Here is a 7,015-nt window from a genome sequence, read left to right on the forward strand (position 1 = left end):
AATATACTAGTATCATCTGGTAAAATTTGGGCCCTGGCCCCTTGGTACCTTTCCTTGGACACCCTCAGGTCCTTAGCCTGGGCAAAAATAATCCACCCTGAAGTAATTCTGACAGCCCAAGTTTCTGTATCTCATGACAAGACTTTTCAGGATATATATGAAATGTAGAGGGTTTTTTTGTGATTATAAAATAGTATGTGTTCATTAAATAAAGCTTATAAAACAGAGTCGAGAGTGGAGCAATGATTCAGTGGCAGAATTCTCACCTGCTGGAGACCCGGGTTCGATTTCCGGAGCCTGCCCATGCCAAAAACAAAACAAAACAAAACAAACAGATTAGAGTTTTAAGAACTTGTTATCTATAAACCTGCAGAGTTTAGGGCATTTCCTCTAAACATTTTTGCGTGTTTCCATTCAGCTATTTGTTCTGTGCTTACATTTGTGTGTGGTTCGGGCTATTTGTAGTTTACCAGGACACTTAGCACGTTGGGTGCCTTTGTGTGAATTAGTAAAAGGTGCTCCTTTCTACAGGTGGGCACCACCCCCACGAGGTTCACAGCTTGAATGCAGAGTACCAGGCTGGATTTCAGCCTCCACTTACCCCCTTAACCAGGCACCATCTATTTAATCCAGGAAAGGGTTAATAACGTCAAGCTCTTATATAACCTGCTTTTTCTCTTTTCATTTAAATTTACATTTTGAACATTTCCCCATGTAATGAACATACTTCTTGAAAACAGGATTTAGCAGTATACTTTATTTCATTTAACAAAAGAAATATATGTCACAGACCATATGGCTGTTTGCATAGAAAATTCAAGGAAATCTATAAATTAGACATCCATCAGGAGCATTGTAGCTTATAATTATGATCAATATAAGAATATTTTCCTGCACACCATCAACAAAAAATAACAAAATATAATTAAAAGGAAGATTGTCTAGGAACATTAATAAGAAATAAAAAGGCAACCCATAAATATCTCTTAACATTGACTCAGATTGATTAAGACAATTTGGTGGAATGGGATGCTTCAGTACAGGAGAGTCTGGCAGCTCATTACCCGGGGATTTTAAAGTCAGGTCGATATCTGACTCCTGCCCCTCCTTCTTCATATCTCTCTCCCTGTGTCTTCCGGTTCTGCTGCAGGCTGACCACTTCAGTGGATGCCATGGTTGCCATCTGTGTGATTTTAGCCATGTCGTTCGTCCCGGCCAGCTTTGTCCTTTATTTGATCCAGGAGAGAGTGAGCAAAGCCAAGCACCTCCAGTTTGTTAGTGGAGTGAGCCCCATCACCTACTGGTTGGCCAACTTCCTCTGGGACAGTTCATGGCGCCTCCTTCACCTCCGGGGTCCCAAGGTGGGCATTTGTGTCTGCTCTGACAGAGGGGACATGGCAGGACAGGGTTCTCACAGTGCTAGGGCTGCTGGGAGGTGCTGTGCCAAGAGCCTTGTGTGGCTCCTTTCACCTGAACATCTTCTTAGAAAGTCACAGGACCAGTCGTCCACGCTGGGGAGGGACACATGATATGGCTTACCATCTGTAAAGTGTGGCGTGCAGTGGCCTGCTCCAAGAGGACTTCTGACCCATGGAATAATCACTGCGCTATGAGGCATGAGGCTGGCCTTCCTGAGAATATCCTAGAGCTGAGGGGTAATCCCAAGGGATCCTTTACCCTACAACCCCTTATTAAATCCTGCCCTTACCACAAAAGGGTGAAGGTGCAACTCTTCCAGAGATAGCATTGCCAGATAATAGAACACATAGGTGAATCTGAATTCCAGACAATGAATAATTTTTCAGTATACATATGTCCTGTCTTGAATATTCCATGAGACATACATACACTAAAAAAGTATCTGTTTATTTCAAAATTCAAATATAACAGGGCATCCTCTATTTTTATTTGTCAAATCTGGCAACCATGCTTATTTTGCTTTCCCAAACACATCAGATCTTCCCTATATCAGATTCTTACATTTAGCCACACTTTAGGAAAAATAAGGAGAACACTGTCAAATCAAGAGCAGACAACCACCTCTCTCACAACCACTGCCAGAACTGGTTGCAGAGGAGAAGCAAAGCTGAGGTGCTTTATAACGGGCTATAAGGTCAAAATTAATTGATAGCATAGGTTTAGTTATGATACACCAGGGTTCATTATGACAACCCCAGTCTATTCTGGGTGTCTCGTGAAATGAGACTCTGATTTATCGCAACATTCAAAGACCAGTGTGAGCCTCCATTTCATGTGATGATAAGATGTATCAACTGATGGGGACCAGCACCATCAACCTTCTCCATTATGGCTTTTAATAATGAAGGTGAAAAGGAGGATTCCTGAAGACACGATTTTTTTTATGTCACTCAACTCACTAAGCAGCTGTTCCTTAATAATACAAAGCCAGAAATTATCAGGAGCAACTAAACTCTTTCACCTCTCTTCTCTCCATGAAAAAGCACTCATGAATATACGGGAAGGAGGTCAGAGCCTGCCAGCCTCACTTTGGACATGAACATCAATTGTAGGTGGCCATATCAGCCCCATGCTTTTTCACATGAAAGGAGCTAGAATCACCTGTACTGGAAAAGTACTTGTTAAAGTGCTGATTTTTTTCTGCATTTTTTAAGAGACTAGGAATAGAGTTTACATTTGGGGTGACGCATGAGTGTGGCTAGCTACAAACGGATCTCTGAACCTTGGGATAGATATGTGGCTGGAAGGAGAGAGCAGGGGTCTGGATGGGGGATGATCTTGGTAATGTGGCTACTTGGCAGTCCATGAAGAGTTAGCAGAATTGCAGGTACTGTGCTGGCAGGTTCCCCGATGCGCTAGAATTGTAAAGCTAACCTGGAATCTGAACTCTAGGTTCTACAGTGTTGGAGCTTAGTGTTCTTGTTAGTCAATGGCAAAGAGACAACACACTCCTGAAGGTCACTGTTGAATGAGCACTTATTATTTATATCATTTACTCAGCATATATATAATATTTAAAGTTCTATATTTTATAGGCCATCTGATTTTCTATTTAAATATTGAAAAAAATTCACAAATTTACAGAAAAGTTGTAAGCAGAGTTGGAATTTTTTTTTTCTGAACTGTTTGCTGGTAACCTTCCAACAAGATGCTCCTTCACCCCTTACCCCCAGCCCCCCAGCACTCTAAGGTGCCCTTCCTACAGACGAGGACACACCCATACAACTACAGTACAACTGTCAACAATCAGGAAATAACACTGATACATTACTACCTTCTATTCTCATGCCCACTCAAGTTTCCCCAATTGTCCCATGCATGTCTTTTACATAAAAAGATCTAGGTCAGAAAGATGCATTACATTTACTCGTTCTGTCTCTTCAGTCCCTTGCAGCTAGGAACAGTTCCTCAGTCTTTCCTTGATGCTCATGACTTAGACACTTTTGAAGATTAAATGCCAGTTATTTAGCAGAATGTCCTTCAACTTGGGCTTGCCTCATTTTCTCATGATCAGATTCAGCTTATACATCTTTGGAAGTGACACTGTGATCTCAATGCATCCCATCTCATACCTTATGACTGTCATTTGTCCTCTTACTGATGATGTTCACTTTGGTCATTTGATTAAGGGGATGTCTGCCAGGTCTTACTGTAAACTTATTCTTTCTTTTGTAATTAATAAGTATTTGGGGGAGAAGTACTGTAATACTATGTAAATATCCTGCTTGTTATCAAACTTTCCATTTATTGATTATATCTGTATGGACTCATGGTTCCTTGGTTATTCAGTGAATTACGATCCATTTTCATCATTTATTTTGGTGCTCAAATGGTCCCCGGTTTGGTCAGTGTAAGATCCTTTTAGCTAGCTTCTGTCCCCTCTTGACTTGTGCTCCCATCCTTCTTTCTCAAACACTCCTGTGCTTTCTGGCACAGCAAGATGTTCCAGGCTCGTGCTGCATCACTTCTCACCCCAAACCTACAATCTGCCATCTCTCCAAGGAGTGTGGGTTCCCTCTAGTGGAAAATGGCCATCAGAAGCCATGATCTGGACACTAGATACATTTCTTACCACTGGGGTATCAATAGCCCCAGGCCCGCTCAGGTAACAGAACTAGGGAACATATGCATGTATATACATAGGTATACACACATTTTCCTCCATATTTCTATATCTATCTATAAACTGAACACTACGAGTTCACACTAAAAACCTCACTTCCAATCCAACACCCCAGCACTCATTCTAGTTTTCTGTCTTTCCATGTTAGTAGCTTTCTTAGTGACCAGGCTTCCATCACCCTCAGTTTATTTGCCCATTTGATAATACTCTTGTGTGTAATAAGTCCCCCATCTCCACCAAGTCCCCCTCCCACAAGCATGCCGTCCTCACCTGCTTGAGCTTTGACACAGCCCACCAGACTGCCCCTCTGCAGGACGCCCTCCTCTCCCCACCGGGGCTCTCGTCCTGCTCTGGACCCCTGGGGCTCGTCCCCTAACCCTCCCACAGCTACCCCACCTTGCCCTGACCACCTAATGCCTTTAGGACTGAATTGTTCTGGAAAGGCAGATGAAGGAGAAAGAGATAAAAGGCGGGCATCTACTTGTGCTCAGTGAGGCCAAGGACTGTATTTTACCTTTTTCTGAATTCTGGAGAGATGCTTGGGAAGTAGAATCAACAGGAGCAAGCAGAAGGAGAGGGTAAGAGATCAGGTGGAATTTTATGTTTCTCTCTTTAAAAGATACATGCTGCCCTAGCCGCCGCCGCCCCGATGAGCTCGTACTTCGTGAACCCGCTGTACTCCAACTACAAGGCGGCGGCCGCAGCCATCAATCCCACTTACTACGACTGTCACTTCGCGCCCGAGGTCGGCGACCGCCACGCCGCAGCCGCCCTGCAGCTCTATGGCAACAGCGCTGCTGGCTTCCCGCACGCGCCCCCGCAGGCGCACGCGCACCCGCCGTCCGCGGGGCCCGGGTGCGGCGGCGGGGGCGGCCCAGGCCCCCGCCGGGACTATTTTCACCCCGGCGGGGGCAGCCCGGCCGCTGTCTACCAGGCTGCCCCCCTCCTCCGCCTCCGCCTCCGCCGCCGCCTCCCCCCAGCGGCGGGATTGCCTGTCACGCGGAGCCCGCGAAGTTTTACGGATACGATAACTTACAGAGACAGCCGATTTTTACAACCCAGCAAGAGGCCGAGCTGGTACAATATCCTAACTGTAAATCGTCCAGTGGTAATATTGGCGAGGACCCAGACCATTTAAATCAGAGTTCGTCTCCTTCTCAAATGTTTCCCTGGATGAGACCACAAGCAGCTCCTGGTAGACGAAGAGGAAGACAAACCTACAGTCGTTTCCAAACTCTAGGGTTGGAAAAGGAATTCCTTTTTAACCCTTATCTGACCAGGAAGAGAAGAATCGAGGTTTCCCATGCTCTAGCCCTCACCGAGAGGCAGGTAAAAATCTGGCCAGAACAGGAGAATGAAATAGAAAAAAGAAAACAACAAGGACAAATTCCCTGTTTCTCGGCATGAGTCGAAGGACGGGGAAACCAAAAAGGAAGCCCAAGAACTGGAGGAAGACAGAGCTGAAGGCCTGACAAATTAACTTCCACCTTTAAAATGTTAACACAGACTATTAAAACTAATGTTCAACATATGCTGGTAGACACCATCTATTTTCTTTGTTGGAAAAGACCTTACCTGCGTTTCAAGCTACCTTCATGTCACTCACTGCTCTTGAGGTTTCTGTGCTTTGAGAGGGTTTTGGGTGTTAAAAAAGTTTCTAGTACCACATAGAAGCAGCCCTTGAGCTGTCCTGTGTAAGGGTAATTTGATACTGACCTTGTAGCTATATTTTTATAATGGTAGTTTTTAATGTCTGAGCTGGTGATTTGCCTCAACAACATAAACTTTCTAATGATTAGCACTAAATAGTTGAATATAAAATGCTTTATTAATCAAACAAGTGCACTTGAACATTTTAAATCTTTTTCCTTACGGAATTAAATTAAAAGAATATTAAATTTAAAAAATTATGCCTGCAGAATATTCACTTTATCTTGTTTGGTTAAAAGTATTATTTATGTTTTTTTTTTCTTTTTGCTTAATGGTTTGGATGCCTTTTGTTTACTCTTAAAGAGTTCCTTTGAGTATTTTGTATGTGTAATTTCTCGATGAAAAGTCTGGGCCAAATATTCGAAAAGCACATGTTAGCTGAAGAGTGTAATATGTAGTCTTGCCTCTTCAGCTTCCTTAATCTTCGGGAAACTGTTGGGTCGTTGACAAAGTTTCAGGACGATGTCAAAGTTGACGTTTAATCATTTTTCTATAGTCCATACGCATTATGGCAATTAAATCGTCTAGCGTGAATGAATACTTGAAAAGCCAATTGTAACATTTCACTCAACTTTTCACTCTGCAAGTCGCCTTGAGGAATGCCTTTCCTACTTTCGCTTTGAACCGCGCTTGTAATCGCCTGAAATCGCCAGCCAGCCGCGCCGCCGCTGTGATTCCCTTTTTTTGACTAGGTGCCATATTTATTTGTATTCCCTGCGCTCTGTTCGCACGCCCATTTTGGGCCAACTTGCTATGCGCACCTCAGATGTCGGTTGGTACGTCCTCTGTTCTTCTCCAGGAAAGCTATAGCCTCTCCTATTTGAAATAAGCACTGAGAGCAAACGCAGAAAAATCCGAATGTAAACAACCGCTCCAGAATATATCTAGTTCCTTAATAAATAAAAGAATCTCTTTCTAGAAAAAAAAAAAAAAGATACATGCTGTGGGTTCCCTGAGCAGAGAGGGGATGGGTGGGGGGAGACTGGAACCTGGCTCACCTTATGTTTACTAACCAAGAACTGTTTTGACAAATAGAATCAAATTCCCCAACCACAACCTGGAGGAGCCTGGTCTTACGCACTCATTTTAGAGAAGGAAAAACAGAGGTCCCAAGAAGTTATACAACTTGAACCCCTTTTTGCCTCTTAAAGATGAATTACGCTGTGAGTGCCAGCCTGGTGGCGGGCATCTTTGTTGGGTTCC

At 43.7% G+C, this 7,015-nt stretch overlaps 1 pseudogene; it reads left to right on the plus strand.

Moving 5' to 3' along the window:
* The first annotated feature begins 4,751 nt into the window (after positions 1 to 4,751).
* LOC143650013 (homeobox protein Hox-D8 pseudogene) lies at positions 4,752 to 5,965 on the plus strand (annotated as a pseudogene).
* The last annotated feature ends 1,050 nt before the right edge of the window (positions 5,966 to 7,015 follow it).

This window comes from Tamandua tetradactyla, chromosome 11, assembly GCF_023851605.1.
Source record: "Tamandua tetradactyla isolate mTamTet1 chromosome 11, mTamTet1.pri, whole genome shotgun sequence".
Classification (NCBI taxonomy): Eukaryota; Metazoa; Chordata; class Mammalia; order Pilosa; family Myrmecophagidae; genus Tamandua; species Tamandua tetradactyla.